Genomic DNA, 17,881 nt, shown 5'->3' with positions numbered 1-17,881 from the left:
AGTTGGGTTAGGATATTTAGCACATGGAATTCACAGGTGAAAATTGGATATTGGGGAGAAGAAGGGAAAGGGAGACAAGGGAGAGACATGAATATTTTCAGATTTCTAGCATGGCTAACTGAGGCAGGGAACCCTAGAAATCAATAGGTTTAACATGGTCTTTTAACTATTTCCCAGGTTCTGGTTGATTTTGTGGTTCCTAAAGACTCAGCAGCAAATGAATTATTGATCAGTTATGACTCCTATTGCTGAGATCACAGGAGGAACGGGGCCTCTGTGTGGGGTCTGTGAATGTTGGGGCCAGAGCTTAGCAGAGTGTTGGACAGATATTTTAGCACATTGATTCTCTGCAGGACAGAAACAACCCAATAGGCTTTAAAAATATAAGATTGTAAACCTGTACCATGACTAATGTGATGGAGAATAGTATATGTGTTTAGAGATGGTAGGCATCTTTGAAACTATCTCATCTAATTTGTTTATTTTGTAAATGAGAATATAAGGCCTCAAGAGTTTAAGTGAAGGACACAGAGCTAGTTAATGATCAGAAACAAGATTGGATCCCATGTGTCTGGCCCTAAGTTTTTATATTTATATATAAAATACTCCAGAATATGATGAGGTAGTCTGATCCATCTATCTCTATCCATCTCTAATCCCTCTCATCTATCATCTGTCTATCTATCATCTATCTATCTATCTATCTATCTATCTATCTATCTATCTATCTATCAATCTATCTGGCAATGAATATATATGCATATAAAATCCAAAACATGACCAAGTAGTCTTGTCCAGAGCTTACATTCTTAAGCTCCTTATTACGTTGTTCCTTTAATGTGGGTGTGTGCTACCATTTATAGCCTGGAGACAGCTCATGGTGAAAAGTCACCTGCCTAGTAATCATAGTGGATTAATGATAATTGCATGGTGGCTTACTCACTTTTCTATAGTGTTCGGTACTTTTCAGTTAGCTCTGACATACATGACCTCATCTGTTCTTCCAAAAGAGCCTTCTCAGGTGTGGGACAGGTTTATCATCTCTATTTCCTCTACGAGGAAATTTGAGAAGCTGGTTAAACAACTTTGCTAAGACATATATGGCTAATTTGAGACAGACCTAGCCTTTAAAGGAGTTCCCTGGTATTTTGTCCACTGTTGCCCATGCTCTCCCAATGGATGTCTATTCTCCATTCTTTCTGAGGGAGTCTGTAATGAGATCTATTTGGCCATCCCTGTTTGAAAGTGTTTTGTAATGGGAATCTCAACAATAGGGCCTATAGGGAACGGTTTAGCCATGGGGGAATGTTGTGTCAAGAAGAAAAATGTCGCATTTTCTGTCAAAGAAACAATCCTACAAATCTGGCCCAAATAGCCACCATTTATTTGGTATTCAACTTCCTTCAATAGTTTAATATGGGTCACTATTGTCAGAGTAATCGAAGCCAATCTTCTTTTTCTTTCTTTTTTCTCTTAAAAGGGAAAGGTCTTGGATGCCATTGCCAACTTTGCTATAATTCTGTGACCTGAGAGAAATCTGCACTGTCTGAAATTCAAGAATAATTTTTTCAAAAGCATTAGAAAATCTGGAATAAAGGAGAATGAGGGGTGTTTTGTTTGTTTATTTTTGTACTTTGAGAAAATCTTGAAAAGTAGCCCAGTATACTTGTTCCTGGTCATTCTTATTCCTGGTGACCCTCATTTACTTTTAAAGCTTTTTTCTATGGTTTCTTGATATCAGTATTTTCAAATACTGCATTGTTGTGTCTGGGGCACTAAATGGTTTCTCTTCTCATCTTCCAACCACCTAGGAAATGTTTTTCTTTTAATTTCTTTAATTATCAACTGGTAATTTTGTTATTTTATCCAATTCATTAGACATTTTTGAATACTAATATTCTGATACACAACTACAAAAAATAAATAATTACTGTCCTCAAAAAACTCGTCTACTAGGGGAGAGAGATAGAATATGAACATTAATAATAATAGGAAAGGGATAACCATAAGCTCACAGTCAGGGAAGTCTTCAGAGAGAGGGGTTATTGAACTTGGCTTTGAAGGATAGGGAGGATGAAGAAAGATCTTCTGGGCATAGAGAAGAACATGGGTTAAGGCAAAGAGGCATGAGAGAATGTAGTGGGTGTTAGGAAATCCATATACTGAAACCAGAAGTGTGACTGGATTTTAATTGGAAGGCATTTGGTTGCAAGTAATGGAAAAGCTAAATAGAGTTGAATTTACTCACAAGGTAAGAAATCTGAAAGTAGGCAGCTTTTTGGTACTGGTTTAGCTGTTCGAAGGTCCAACAAGGGACCTATTCTATTTCTATTTTTCTGCTCCTTCTTCAGAATGACCTTCATTCCCATGCCTGCTACCTCATGGTTATAAGAAGACCCCCATGTTCAGATGTCACATTTGCTGTCAAGCCAGAAAAGGAAGCAAATAGGGTGGGCACATCTATGCGAGTCCTATTACATGAGAAAAGCAACAGCTGTCTCAGAAAGCTTGTGCAGACTTCTGCTTATATTTCATTGGCCAGAGTGTGTCTCATGACCACCCTGGGCTGCAAGGGATTGGAAAGCACCCCACAAAAGTCAGAGTTCTGTTAGCAAGAGGGGGCAGTATCTACTCTTATGGTTGAACTGCAAAAAAGTGGACTGAAAATATGGATGAAGGCCAGACAATGAAAGACTTGAGATGTCCCATGATGTCAGATTTTATGTAGAAGGTACTGGGAAACCGTTGAAGAATTTTCATGCGGGGAGTGATGTGATTTGATTTGTATTTTAGATAGGTGATTATAGCAGTAAATTAGAGACTAGAATAAAAGGTACAGGATCAGAGATGGAGAGAGAGTTAGGAACCTATTGTAGCAATCTACTGAAAAATGATGAGGGTCTGGCCTCAAGGATTGGGGTGAAATAGAGAGAGGGGCAGGTGGGTGAAATGTCCAGGAGGTGGAGTTGGGGTGATTGATGAGGGAGTGTCTAGGGTGAAGTATAGGTTGGAACTCAGAATTTTGTCAGGGGATACAAATGAATTCCCAAATGTTCCCACAGCTTGAAGTTCTACCCTCAGTTTGCAATGCATACAGACCTGCAGGGATTATCTTTTACAATTTCATCTTAAAATTTTGGTTACCTTTTGGAGTCTGAAGATATCCTTTCTCTCTCTTTTTTTTCACCCACAACTTTGGGGGTGGTTAAAGAGATCAGCTGTCTTCCAGAGTCCTCTTAATGAATCTCAGAAGTGGCGTATAACTTGCTTTGAAGAAGTACATCCTCCATAAATAGCAAATTTGGCAGAAAATCTGGGTAAAGTCCTATGATTATATAAAAACTAGTGTTCATTTTACATAAAATGTCAAGTTGGTCTTTAAATAGCAGTCTCTGAAGCACAAGCCATTTTATTATCCATTAAGTCATTTAGCATCCATATACAATTTTTCAAAATTATTTTCCCCAGAGGGGTTACTGATATATGGTATTCTCGCAAAAAAGTGGCAAAAGGAGAGGGGAGAAATTGTTGAAAAGAGAGTATCCTGCAAGCAATCTCTTACCGCATTTGCTTTACAATTTAGGAAAAATGCAGACATCAAATTTGAGACAAGAAGTCAAGAAGAAAATGTTTAGTTGCTATTGTAAACTCAGGGCTGTTTTTGGTGCAGTTCAGGAGAGTTTTTTCGCTTTGCTGCCATAGTTGTTTCTATCTATGTCACCTGCAGTCATAAATCCACTACTCTCTCCCAAGTCTGTACTGGGCACAAATGCAGGTCGGCAAGAAGCCATGATCTCCACTCTGGCTAGAGCCCTGTCTGGATGGAGAGACTGAGTCCTCACACTTAAAGTAACTTAAAAACCCTCCGAACAGCACTCAGGAGGCCCATCCTACTTGGGATACTTGAACTTGAGATCTTGCTGTTTATAATTTTAAAAGTGCCACAATACCAGGGGCTCTTAAGGAAGTTTCCAGGAAGTCTTTAAACACCCTAAAAGCTGCATGCAAAATATTGAGAATACAGCCTTATGGACTTTTTATTTCCTGGGACAAGGATCCAATGTTTATCAGATTCTTAAGAAGGTTGGTGTCCATCAGAAATGAGAGGAATGTGGCATCAGAGCATTACAATCCCCTAACAGGATATGTCAAGTTTAAATGAAAAGATATAGGCCATCCCAACAGACCCCTAATCACATGACTGCCCCCATGAGGCTGGAGGAAACACACAGGCAGAGGGATGGGCAAGGCTGGGCTCATCCTCAGGGATTGACTTCCTCCAGCAAACCCTCTCCCACCTTGTAATCTAAAGCTGAGGCTCAACAAAATTTAAAATGTGCACATGTCACAGACTTCTGGACTATCTGTAGATGATTTTCCCTGGAAGGCTCAGAGTTCCCTGACATAGAAAGAAGAGGCCCACGTGTGTTCCAGAATATTTTAGAGTCATCATGGAATGTTGAGGTTTGGATGCAGCTGGCAGGGAAGACCCCTTCTACTTTTATCTGTGCCTCAGTTGTCCCTTGCATTTTTAGGGTGTGAATCACTGGGAGATGTGTGTGGTTTGGAAAGAGAACTTGTAATGACGTGAAGTGCTTTGAAATCCTTTTCTTGAGCATCAAATGCCAAGGTTAATCCTTGAGGTGAACCAGGTCACTGTACATAGAGTGTGCCCCTTCTCACCCATGGGGGCATAATGGCCTTGAGCTTCAGCCTGTCCTGGCTGTGTTAAGTGCTGTCTTAACTTTTAATGCATTGTTTCAGGAATTCTTCATTTTCTTTTTTTCTAACCCAGCGTTTGTTGACACACCTAGAAGCAGGGTCCTGGAATCTCCTCTGGGCTTGCTGGGCATTTTCAAAGGATGCCGGGACACTGCAGATCCCACCTAGCTCTCTAAAAAGTTTAAGTTGTTTTATAGAGGCAATTCCTTTGAGGATTCAAGTAGGGATTTCTACACGGTGTCTTAGTAAGCTTGACTGTGGTAACAAAATACCGCAGACCTGGCGGTATCCCTGTATCTTTCAGATGTAATTTTCAAACCTGATTTGGTGAATTACAGTCTTTGCCTTCTGCCACATTTTTTTCAGGGACCTCAGAGGCTATAACAAATATATTAAGACGAAACTAATTTTACTCGGTGTCTGTTCAAGCACCATAGTGTCTCGGTGTCTAACAAAACACCATAGACTAGGTCGCTTATAAACAACAGAAATTTACTTCTCACAGTTCCGGAGGCTGAAAGTTTGAGATCAGGGCGACACATGGTGGGGTTCTGGCGAGGTCCTTTCCTGGCTGGCAGACAACCAAATTCTTATGTTTTTGGTGGTCAGAGGGAGCGAGCTTTCTGGGCTCTCTTTCATGAGCAGTAATCCCATCATGAGGGCTCCACCTTCAAGAACTAAGCACCGCCCATAGGCCCCACCTCCTAATATCATCACATTGGGGGGTGAAATTTCAACATAGGGATTCTGGGAGACACAATTATTCAGACCAAAGACTTGACTTAAATGTTATGAGTATTTTGGGGGAAGGAATTGGAGGAAGATTCAAATTTATGATGACTGGATACCCAGGAGTCTCAAGCGTGGATGTTTTTTCCAAGATTTCTGCTACTAAGAAACCCAAAACGCTGATTTTTTTTCTGCCTGTCAGCATGTCTGGCATGTTCTGGAAACAAGTCTGCTGGGAAAGCCCAAGTGAGCTCAGGGGAGCTCTTTCTGGGGCCCCTTATTTCTGAAAAGTGGCTTCTCCCAAAGGCCAGCTTTCAAATTGTTTCCATTGTTGGTAAAAAAATAATCACAGTGAGGAACCCCAAGCTCTCGATCTAAATAACAATTTCTCCTTCTCTATTTAAAACCGTTTGTGGTTGGTAACAAGTGAGGCCAACACAGTCTTTTTCCCTTCAGGTTTCCTCCTTTATGCTGTTTGGAGGGAGTGACTTTCAGCCCCACGCCCCACGCAGAAGGTGCAGAGCAGCACATCTGCTTAAGACGCTCTGTGTACACAACAGCAGCTGATTATATACTATTCACCAACACACTAAATACAAAGGAGGAGAGGCGCAGCACTCGATAGGTTAATTTGGAATTTTTTTCTTGTCGTTGTTAAATAAACCTTTTAAAAGTACGGAAAAAAAAAAAAAAAGAAAAAGAAAAAGAAAAACAAGAAGGAAAGAAGGTAGGAAGAAATCCCCAACAATTCTAGCTGTCTTTGCAGTGGCTTTGCAGTGGAGTAGCCTGTCTCCTTCTCAAGAATTCAAATGAATTTTAAGAATCCCCTTAGAAGTGACAGCCCAAAGTGTAAGAATGATAAACGGCTTTGGCCTTGATAATTTTTATTAAGCACTAAATGTCACATTTAACCTGCATTACTGAAAGCAATTACCCATGTATCAACAGTCAAGCAGCACGGAGCGATGCCTGGAGCAGCGCATTTGGCTCCATCTGGGAATAAGGATTTTCAATTAGGAGGCAAATAGCTGCAGAGGGGCTCGGGTCCTCCAGTGGCTCCCAGAGGAGGCCTGCAGAGTAAAGTCTTCATACGCAAGTCATTGCAGGCAGTGTCAACAGATCATCCCCAGCCATCTGCTGCCAGAGCAGCGCTTACTTTATCAAATCTCAATATTTACAGACGCTGATCAGCTCGTGGGACCAGGATGGCTCCCTGCCAGGGAGTTCTGGGAAATTCATTTTAAGGTGTGTTTCAGTAGGCTAATTAATTTACAAGCACCTGTTTCATTGCTGGGAGCTGTTAGCACAGCAGATGAGCCTCAGCCCAGGCGGGAGACTTTATCCTGGCTAAATTGATTTCAATTGATTTTAATTTGCTGATGGCACAGTTGTAGGTTTAACATGAGCATAGCCTGAAGTCCTTTTTTTTTTTTTTTTTTTTTTCCTTTTTGGAGTAAGCATTGTGGATGGCTCATTTTTTGGCCGTGTTGTTGCTGGGAGAAGTGGCCTCAGCAGGAGGCTTGCATGACAGACACGGGCTGCAATGGGCTCTTGGAAGTGATAGTTACTGTGTCTAATCAGATATCAGGTGTAGGGTTGACAGTTAACATCCAGGATACCCAGTTAGATTTAGATTTCAAACAACGAATAATTTTTTAGTATCTGTGTGTCCCATGGGGACATCGTTTATCTGAAATTCAAATTTAACCAGGTGTCCTGGATTTTATCTGAACTTGGCAACCCCAGTTAGGGAACTACTGAGTAGTATAGAAGCAAGTTTTGTCCCTATCTGAGTGGTCTCTCATGCTGCAGAGAAGTTTCTGTTATGGAAACTTGATTTTTATTTTTAATTCAAAGTTTAGATCAGAATTGCTACCTCTAGGCTAGACATTTCACTTTCACTATTTGCTTACAATTCATACAAATATACCCTCTTAGAGTGAGAGCCACCTTTCCCAGGAAGATACCTGCAATAGCAGAACGAGTCTGCTACAGACTGAATGTTGGTGTCTACCTTTCCCCTCCCCCATCCCCCCAGTTCATATGTCGAAGCCCTAACCCCAATGTGATGGTATTAGGAGGTGGGGCCTTTGGGAAGTAATTAGATTTAGATGAGGTCATAAGGGTAGAGCCCTCCTGATGGGATTAGTGCCCTTATAAGAAAAGATCCCAGAGAAATTGCTTCCTCTTTCTCTCTCTCTCTCTCTCTCTCTGCTTTCTCTCTTGTGAGGACACAGTGAGACATCAGCTGTTTGTAAGCCAGGAAGGGGGCCCTCACCAGAACCTGACCATATGAGTACCTTGATCTCAGGCTCCAGCCTCCACAAGTCTGAGAAATAACTGGCTGTTGTTTATTAGCCTCCCCACCATCCATGATGCTTTGTTATAGCAGTCTGAGCTGACTAAAACAGAATCTGACAGATTAGGTCTTGTTCAATGTTGCAGAACTAATTAGGGTGAGGACCAGGACCATGATTGGCATTTTCTTTTGGTGACAAGCAGAGATTCAAAGTTTGGACAATGCTTTCCTACATATAATTAACATGTCCCAAATGAAGCTCATTTGTGTAGGGTCTCAGTTCCCCATTCCAGATTCCTGTGCCTTCTGCCTGGTCTTCCTCCCTCATGAAAATAGTTACCTGAAGTTATCGCCTCACTCTATTCTAGATCTCCATTACATCACAGGACGATATTAACCCAGTCCTACCTGTTACATTCTACATTCTTATGTTCTCAGAATTCATTCTTAATTAATTAAATTCTCCATTTTTTAAAATTATGTTTTCATCATTCAAGAAATTTTTATTGCATACTTAGTTACTTGTACAAAATGATGTGCTATGCTCTGAAGGATTCAAACCAAATATAGAGTCTAGACACATATCAACTAGAAGCATATGATAAGTATGCATATATCTATAATGCTCAGTAGGATTTTATCCCTGGTATTAAGGTTTAAGAGAAAATTCGCCCGTGGGTTCTTATAGAAAGATGGCTGCCTAGAGTGCTGAATGTCATCCTAATAATAGTTATGAGGACAGCTTTCAAGAATTGTTTCTTATGGTGTACTTTAAGAAGAGCCACTGGTAAACCTAAATTCAGTACGAAAAAAGTCATACAAGATGGGGATCCTAAAAGAATTCTAAACATGCTTCTGGTCTGGCCAACCTCGGACAGAGGGCTAGATGAACACGTTCTTCGACAAGCCTTCCTAGTGGTTATTTATTTCTCTTGATAAAGTGTTGACAAATGCTGAGTAGCACTGATATTTAGCCAGTGGTTTGGGTGAGTTTTCGCTGCCTGAACAGAGTTTGCTGTGAAGCTGCTTAATGTGACTCTAAACAGAGAGCCGGAATCGGCCATTTCTCTAAATTTCTTAATCCCTGCACTGGCTTCCTGGTATTTTCCCTATCTGAGTGCCATTTGTATACAGTTAGTATTTTATTAAACTTAATTTCCTTTTAAAAACTTAAATTATTAATTTTTAAATTACCATTTTAGCTTTTAAGTCAGCAATACCATTCATGAAGTCATGGGTTTGGTGCACTCATTCAACTTTTCTTGTCTTGTTACTTATTTATCCATGCATCACTAAAATCATCTGCATGTGTCCTGAAGACCGTAATTCCAAAGTAGATGAGGTAGCTAAGTCCTTCAGAGAAAATAAGGGGCCTGGCAAGAATAGGCCTAAACAGGGACTGCATCTCATTTGCAGAGAGATAACAAGAGCGTCCAAGGGTAAAGATGCTCCACAAAAGCCATATATATGGGAATGTGTCCTACTGTGCAGAGAAATTACCATGAAAATCTCAAGATTCTAGTCGAGAATGGTAGAGACAGATTTAGAGGGATCTCTTTGATGCATTCCCTTGGCTGCCCACAGCCCTGTGTATGGACTCTGCCTGCAGCTGGGAAGTACTGTGGGTTCCATGTGCATGGAACAAGGCAGGTAGATATACCTTGGACTCTGCCTGCAGCTGGGAAGTACTGTGGGTTCAGGCTTCATGTGCATGGAACAAGGCAGGTAGACATACCCACTGAGAAGATGTTCTTAGAGTCAGACTAGAAATTGATCATTCGAGGCTGGAGTCTCTGGGAAGCCAAATCTGGTACAGTGTACAGGACTTTGTTCTTGGAGAGCTCTGGGATCTACAGCTGAGGACAGGAAGGAAGGAAGTGGGATTAGGTCTGAGAGAAATCAGGCTGAGTGCAGTCTTAGCAACAGACCCAGCTGACCCCACAGGGTGCTCTGAACCTGGCAGGCTTTTGAAGCTTCCAGAGTTGTAGCAAGAAGGCCAGCCCTTTCTACCCTTTGTAGGCCAGGCTTTAGTGTAGGGTGCACAGGAAGGAGGTGACCTTGAGGAAGTCAGCCCTCTCTAGCCAAGGCAATTCCTGAGAAGGGCTGAAAGCTGAGGGCCCTTTGTCAGCATCACTTCCTGCATCTGAAGAGCAGGACCTTCATTTCTGAGGTCGAATTGGTGGGGATCACAGCATCTGCTACACTGATGAAGAGGCAGGCATGTTTGATGGTTAGTATTTATTTATTACTTATAATATGCCATGAGTCCTTTAAACACATTATCATGAATCCTTACACACAAAAAAGAAAAAACTTATGAGGAAGGCATTTTTATTACTCTCATTTAGTATATTAAAAAAGTTTCTTCCAGAGATTGTAAAGAACTTAGCCAAAAACAACACACACCTGTACGTGGATGAGCCAAGATGTGAGACTAGGTGGCCTTACTCCAGAGCTCATCACACTATGAGGAGTTAAGTCCTATATCTATACATGTATACACATATTATATATATATACACATATTATATATATATACACACACACATATTATATACACATATATATATACACACACACATATTATATACACATATTATATATATACACACACACACACACACACCTACAACATATATAATATACGTACATATATTATGTAACATATTTATAATATATATGTATATAATACGTGTGTATGGTATATAGAGATATGCATATACATATATGAGAATGATGTGGGCATATGTGTGTGAATATATATGTAAATACATAAAAACCTCCCCTTGTATACTAGTTAAGATGCTATCAGAGATGGTATTACCTAAAAATATGCATTGGTTGGTGAATGAGATAGAAAAACTACTCTCTTGTGAGTTAAGAACCATCCGTAAAGAAAGAAGTTCTGGAAAGTAGAGAATGTAGGTGTGTCAACCTGTGAGGATGAGGAGGAGGAGTCTGGAGTCCCAAGATTCTGGCCACCATGTCCCCATCACTGCCACAGGGCTAGTGAAGAAGCGCTTTGAACAGTCCCCTTCCCAAGGAGGGGTGTGTGGGACAGTTTGCATCCTGATTCACGGAAGAACATTTTAGGACACTTTTAGAAGGGCCCAGGCTTGTTGAGAAGCTCAGCCAACTGCAAGGCCCCTTTCCTCTCCAAACACAGTCCCTGCTCTTCCACCCTTTTCTCTCCCTGTCCCATCTTCCATCTAGTCTCCAGATCAAAGGGTGTGGATCTGGGGATGCATAGCAGTAAACCCTGCCTACAGAGGCTATAAGACATACCTCTATTTGCACTGGGTGCTATTGCTGACTAGCCATTGATTAAGGCTTTGGCATTTAAATGCAGCTCAGCATGGCTGCAATTATTTTAGCCTGTGGGGGTAGTGGGGGAGGGAGGGCTTTTATAACAGTTGCTGGCTTCAACCATTAGAAAAAAATGTAAGTAAATTACCTGTAGGACTTAAAAAGTCCCCAAATGCTTGTGAACCTTTTAAGATAAAATGCTCTTCGATGATAACAGAATGAGTTAACTTGCTGCTTGAGCTCATTAATTATAAGCCAGCTAAATAATGATTGATATCAATAATGTCAAATTTAATTTTGGAAAATATCAAGTCTTCGTTAATGACAGCAAAATTGTGCCATCTGCAATGAGAAATACTTGCATTTAAATTTCCTTGGGTATGGAGTGGGAAGAAAATGTATGGGCAGCTCATCTGAAAATATATGAGGTTAAAAATAGTCTTGTGATAACCTCTACTAGAAATTATTGTGTGATTCATCAAAAGATTTTTGCTACCCATGTTGACATTTGAGGTAATATTAAGGAACAAATTTTGAATAAGTGTTAATCACTAGCATTTCTAAATTGAACACATATCATTTAACCCAGATTGGATTTCTCTCACATATGCAAAGATTGAGGACAAATCAATAAAAACTGTAAATATGTTTATTTTCTTCCAATCTGAGTTCTACAAAGTGATCAAGAATACAGCAGTCCTCCATAGCTGTCCCTAGAATCTTGAGTATTCGTCATGCAGAATATTGTCCTGAGAAGCACAGACTTTAAATTCTTAGAAAAGTAAATGGGCAACTATAACAAATAGTATGACTGGTATTGTAAAAGATCCACAATTGAGGAGGGGATGTATGATTTTCATTTTAAGAGTCCCACCAGACAGGGCTCATTAATTTAAGACAGTTGAACTCACAAGCATCAGAGTTCACAATTCAATTATGGAGGGAGATAATCTTCGTGGGGCGGTTTATTTAGCTTGTGATTTTTAATTAATTCTGCTCCATGAGGGAATGCTGCAGATTGCAGCCTGGGCCCATAGTCTCAGGGCCGATGATCTTCATTTTAGTAACCTGTGCCCAGGCACATGCTCGGCATAAAATACCATCATCCTATCCTTGCCACATTTGGCTGATGACCTCGAGAGTCAGTGTTGTCATAAACGTTCTTTTAATTGAGCAGTAATTTCTAGAAACTGTTGGGCTGTGTACAGTTCAGTGTCATTAAGCACATTCACATAGTTGTCAACTATCACCATCATCCATCTCCAGAACTTTTCATCTTCTCAAACTGAAACTGTGTCTCCATTAAACATGAAATCCTCATTCCTCCTCCACCAGCCCCTGGCAACCACCATTCTACTTTCTGCCTCTATGAAATTGACTAGTCTGGACCTCTCATATGAGCGGAATCCTACAATATTCGTCCTTTTGTGAAATGTTTATTTCACTTAGCATAAGGTTTTCGCGGTTCATCTAATGTCATAGCATCTGTCAGAATTCCATTTCTTTTTAAGGCTGTATATATAACCGCATTTTGTTTATCCATTCACTTGTTGGTGGACATTTAAAATATTTCCACCTTTTGGCCATTCTAAGTAACGCTATTATAAACATGGGTGTACAAATATCTGAGTCCCTGCTTTTTATTTTCTTTTGGGGATATACCCAGGCGTTGCCCTGTGACTTTTGAGAACTTGAAATATAGCTAGTATGATCGAGAAGGTGAATTTTTAATTTTATTTAATTTTAATTAATTAAAATTTAATTTTAAATAGTCACATGTGGCTAATGGCTACTATATTGGCCAGCACAATTCTGGACACCCTTATGTGAGATAATGCATTTCCTTTCTGTTTGTATGAGTTTGCGTTGTGGTTTTCTTTTACTCTGCAGCCTGTGGCCTCCAGACCGTCATCAAATGTGCTCCAGTTTGTGTGGGGTTTCTGTTGTTATTTGTTTGTATATTTGTTTGTTGTCATGTTGGTAACATCTGGGGAAGAAGCGAACAGACTGCATATGTTCAGTCATTCTCTTTTAAATATGAACTAGGCTGATTTTTTTTTCCTTCTGTAAAGTACCTGATTCTGCCTGTAGACCCACTTGATATGATTCGGTGTTGCTTATATAGATACAGGAAGCGTCATTTTAAATAGCAGGTCTTAGTCTACTTGCTTCTTCAAATGACTTTAAAACAGTTCTCTCTCCTTTTCCGTATTCTTTTGCATGCAAACTACCCTTTTTTGGTGTTCCATTGTCGTCCCTATATACTTAATCTTTCTGTAATTGTTTTCATCTTTTTGCCTTTTTTCTGCATCCCATGTGCATTTTCCTTGTGCTGGGCATCCACTTCATGACATGGATTTCTGCCATCTTAGTTCTGCTGTTTATGACTCCTATTCCTTTGTTATCTATTTATTTTTAAATTTTTTTTTATTAAACTATAGTTGGCATACAATATTACATTAGTTTCATTTGACACTTATATATCTTATGAAGTGATCACTCTGTTAAGTCTAGTACCCATCTCAGTTTCTTCCTTTAGATATTAGCTTCTTTTCCTTCTCATCTTTACTGCTTATTACTTCACATTTTGTCTCTTGTCTTAAAAATTCATTGTTTTCTTAGTTCCCTTGAGTTCAAGAGTTTTGTAAAATTTATTTTGTTTTGTGGAGTACACCCTATTCCAAGGTATTCTCTCATCATCCTTTTGTGTGCTATGGTCTCTGTTCTTTTGTTGCAGGAAAACTTATGTAAAAGTTTTATAATAGTTTTTTTTTTTCTCCTATTTTACTTTGAATTGGAGGAGAGAAAGTTCTGCCCAACACTGCTGTTTACCACACAGAGTGGGTAATTCTTTGTGGTCCCGTCTCAGCCTTTGCATTCCTGAGTCAGCCAGACTGACATCCCGGGTCTGGGAGCCTAAGGGAGGGCGAAGGGCACTGTGACTGGAAAGCTTGGTGTCCGGAGTTTCTCCCTGAGGTTACCCAACCATCTGTACTGTGACAAATCCTCCAGACTGGCGATATATCTTGTCATCTAATAAGGTACCCCAGGTTTTAGTTTCCCCAACGTGCCGCGATTATTCTTATCTTACTGTGGCAATAATTGCTTCTCCCAGGTCATGTGGCTTGGTCCCCCAGCCTGTGGCTTGGGCTGGGGAGCACTACTTCCTTGGGATGAGGAGGAGGCTTGTGAGGGATTCTCAGTCCTTCCTCTGTCTTCTCTCGTCTACAAGCTTAGCTCCCCAGCATGGGCATACAGGGGAGATTGCCCAAGATTTCTCCACTTCCTGCTGCTGCAAGCTGCCCTCTTGTACAGGTGCATTAGAGATCACAACATCTGAGCTGTCATTCAGTTTGACCAGTTGTATTATTTGGCCAATATTTCTCAAAATTTGTGATATGTCATTGGAGCCATCATGTCGATGACCTTTTCATCCCTACTTTTTACTCATTTATAAAGTTTTTGATCAAATCTATGAAAGACAGAAGATTCTATACCATATATACATCCTATGGTCCCTTCTGGAGACATTCCAGACACTAGAAAAATGTTTTATTTTGAAAGAGACTCAGATCTTTGTGGCGGTGGTAAGCCTTGTATGAGAGATGAGTTATTAATCACAAAGAGAACAATTGTGATAAATTTTCAGTAATATCACATATAGATAGAGTGTTTTGAACACTGAAGAGGGGAAGATTGGGATCATGGAAATTTTAAGAAATTACATGGACTGACAGCATCAAATTACTCCAGAACTCTGGTTTTCCTTTTAATTTCTCCCCGGCAAAAGTGAAAAAAGAAAAGAAAAGAAAAGAAAAGAAATCTTAAGAAATTGACCTGGCATTTTTGAGAAATTACTTTAGTAGCCGAGCATGTGGGATAATAGATAATGGAAACCTTTGTTTTTTAAAAATGTGAAGTGCCACAGCCAACATAAATAAATACAATAACATTTGCATTTCCATGTAGCTAGAAAGTTAAGACAGGAATGCAAAGAATCTTGATGCCAAAATTTTCGAACCAATTCAGATCTAATTCTAAGAGAAGAATCCATGTCATTATGAACTCGGGACAAAAATCATGGCAAGAGCAGGTGTCAATTAATATTTAATTATAAATAATAATTAATTAATATCAACTATATGTTAATTAATTAGATGTTAATGGATGAATATTAATTTATTCTTCAAGTTATACATAAGGCATATAATTTTAAAATTTTGCTCTGTGTATGTGTTAATTTTAAGATAAGACATATCAGTAAAGTGTAAGACATACATTTAACACAGAATTCTGTTTTCATAAGAAAACAAAATACGGGGTGAGGGACAAGTTTGCCAGGCCTGAAGCTAGGTGGCTCTGGGGAAGCATCCTTTGCAAGACCCCTAGCTCCTTCATCTCTCAATTCAGGCAAAGTTCTCAAAAGAAAGGTGTTTTGAGAACTGAGCTTTGCAAACCTAAGCTAGTGAAATGAAAGCAAAATCACAACGCTTAGCAAGATGGATATTCATTTATTTCTGTTGTCCTATTTAGTACTCATAATCATTTTCTGTAATGAGTAACATGAACAGATTGATCACACCCTGCAGGCTGTCCTCATCAGAGGGCCATTTGTCATTATCTGCGGTTCAAAGGGAGGACAGTTACAGAAGCCCTGGCCACTGATACTACCTGCTGTCCACTTCCATACCACCGCCCCAAATTGCACAATGGACAAAGGCCCTCCCTTGTCTATGCAGTTTGACACGGGTGAAGCTGTGCTTTCCTCGCCTAGAACCTGTACTTGTGTTTGCCTGTGTGGGATTTGTTTTCCCAAATGCGGTGCCTAGAGCTCTGATGTGCGGTAGGAGAAACACGTTGTTATGACAATGTTAGCCTCTCAGCAAATTGCAGAGCCTTGAGGATTGCATTCGAGACGTCACGCAAACGCTTTTTGGAGCTAATAATGTAGTGCCGTATGTAAAGCTAGGAAAATGATTTAAATAGGTAGCATTTGAAGGAATAAAACAATCAGAGGCTTTTGGGGGATAATGACTATTACTCTGAATTTTTGAAACTGGATATACAGCTTTTAAAACAAATCGTATGCTTCAAGGCATTTTCTGGCTCCCCTCTTAGCTACTGTTTATGTTATCAGGATATATTTTCAGCACTCATCTTTTTATAGATTAAGCTACATCTCTAGGTAATATTGTTGGAGAAACATTCTCTTAGTTTCATCTGGCAACCATGAAGCTTTCTGTTTAGTAAAATTATCTGGAGAAATATATTTCTGTAAATACAGGGAACGAAAAAATAATTCTAACAGAGGCCAGGGCAGAGACAGGCTTTTGTCAGGAGGTCACTCAGTGCTAATGCTGTTAGGTAGTCAGCTCCTTTTTTTACTTTCTGATTTCTTCCAAGTTATCAAGTATGATTGCCAGTCTTTGTGTATCAGGTCCATAGTTGGAATAAGGGTTGACAGGTATATTGTCATACCTGTCCTTTACTGTATGGGGCAAGAAGACATTTTGCACTTTTATTTTTAAGGCCCTTTAAAATTGCGAAGCACAGCAAATTATTGATAACCCAACCCACACCTCGGCCATGAGGAACAGTGCAGCTTCAACAGCTCATTTTCTTCTCTAATGGGCACCACCCTTCAAAAGCAACATAATCCAAAAGCACTGCAGGCTTTGGTGACAGACACATCTTTAAGCAGTCAATGCTTTCTCTGGTGGGTGCTATGCTACTTCTTTAGAACATCTACTCCATTTAGTAAGAGCCACTTCCTAGTCCCATGTCACCACTGTAGTCAGGATGGTGGGGCGTGAATGGCAGCTGTAATGTGATATGAGACAAACTGTATGCTATTCCTGACAACCTCACTTTCCATATAATCTTGAGCTCTGTGTGTTGTGTGTGTGTGTATGACTGCATGTGTGCACATGTATGTGTATGTGTGTGTGCATGAGATAACAGAACTATGCTCTCTGAAACATAGGCTAAACACATTAAATGTAAAGATCAGTGCCAGAAAAGTCAGTGTGGTTTACAGAGAAAAATTGCTATGTAAGGTGAAGGGAACTACCACACATCACCCCTTGTCTTCTGCAGGGTTGCTCAATTACAGTGGGTCCTAGTTTCTTTACTTATCAAAGATGGATCAACCTAGAATCATGACCTACAAATCTATACCTGAGACAAAGATTCTGTGGCCTGCTTCATGTTTCAACGTGCCTCTGTCCATGTTTTCATGTTTGTTAGACTCATGACACCTTTTTCCTGCACACCACAACCTGTGTCAGTCCCTGAGATCAAAGTTAATTCCTCCTTTTCCATTTCTCATACCTCTATTAAATACTTAATCATGTTCCGCCTATGTCTTCACTGTTTGGGTTCATATATTTGCTTCCTTCACTCTATTGTCAATCCTTTGAAGTCAGAGGTTCTGTGAGTCATCTTTGAATCTTGCAGTTCCTGACTTAGGCCCTGTGCACAATAGATGCTCTCAAAATACTTGCTATATTAACTCAATGAGTAACATCGTATGCCTCAGATACCTGTTTGAGGTTGTAGCTTCTCTCTCCTCTCCCATCTCTGAGCCTAGACTGACACAGCCATGTTGTTTGCTTGTGAGATGGAAGGTTAGAGCAAGTGGAGACTGGGCCCACCCTTGCTTTTGCTGGGGACCCTGCTGTACACCAAGGCCCTTAGGTTTGCTGTTCTGATCTCAGCATCTCAGTCCAATTCCATCGAAGATCTCTGAGGAGTAAGAACTTGATTTCTAAGAAATGTCTCCAACGTGAAACATTCCTCGACTTACTGAACATAAAACTGAGCCAT

Source organism: Pteropus alecto, unplaced genomic scaffold, assembly GCF_000325575.1.
Source record: "Pteropus alecto unplaced genomic scaffold, ASM32557v1 scaffold13, whole genome shotgun sequence".
In the NCBI taxonomy this organism is placed as follows: Eukaryota; Metazoa; Chordata; class Mammalia; order Chiroptera; family Pteropodidae; genus Pteropus; species Pteropus alecto.
This window is presented reverse-complemented; position numbering follows the sequence as displayed.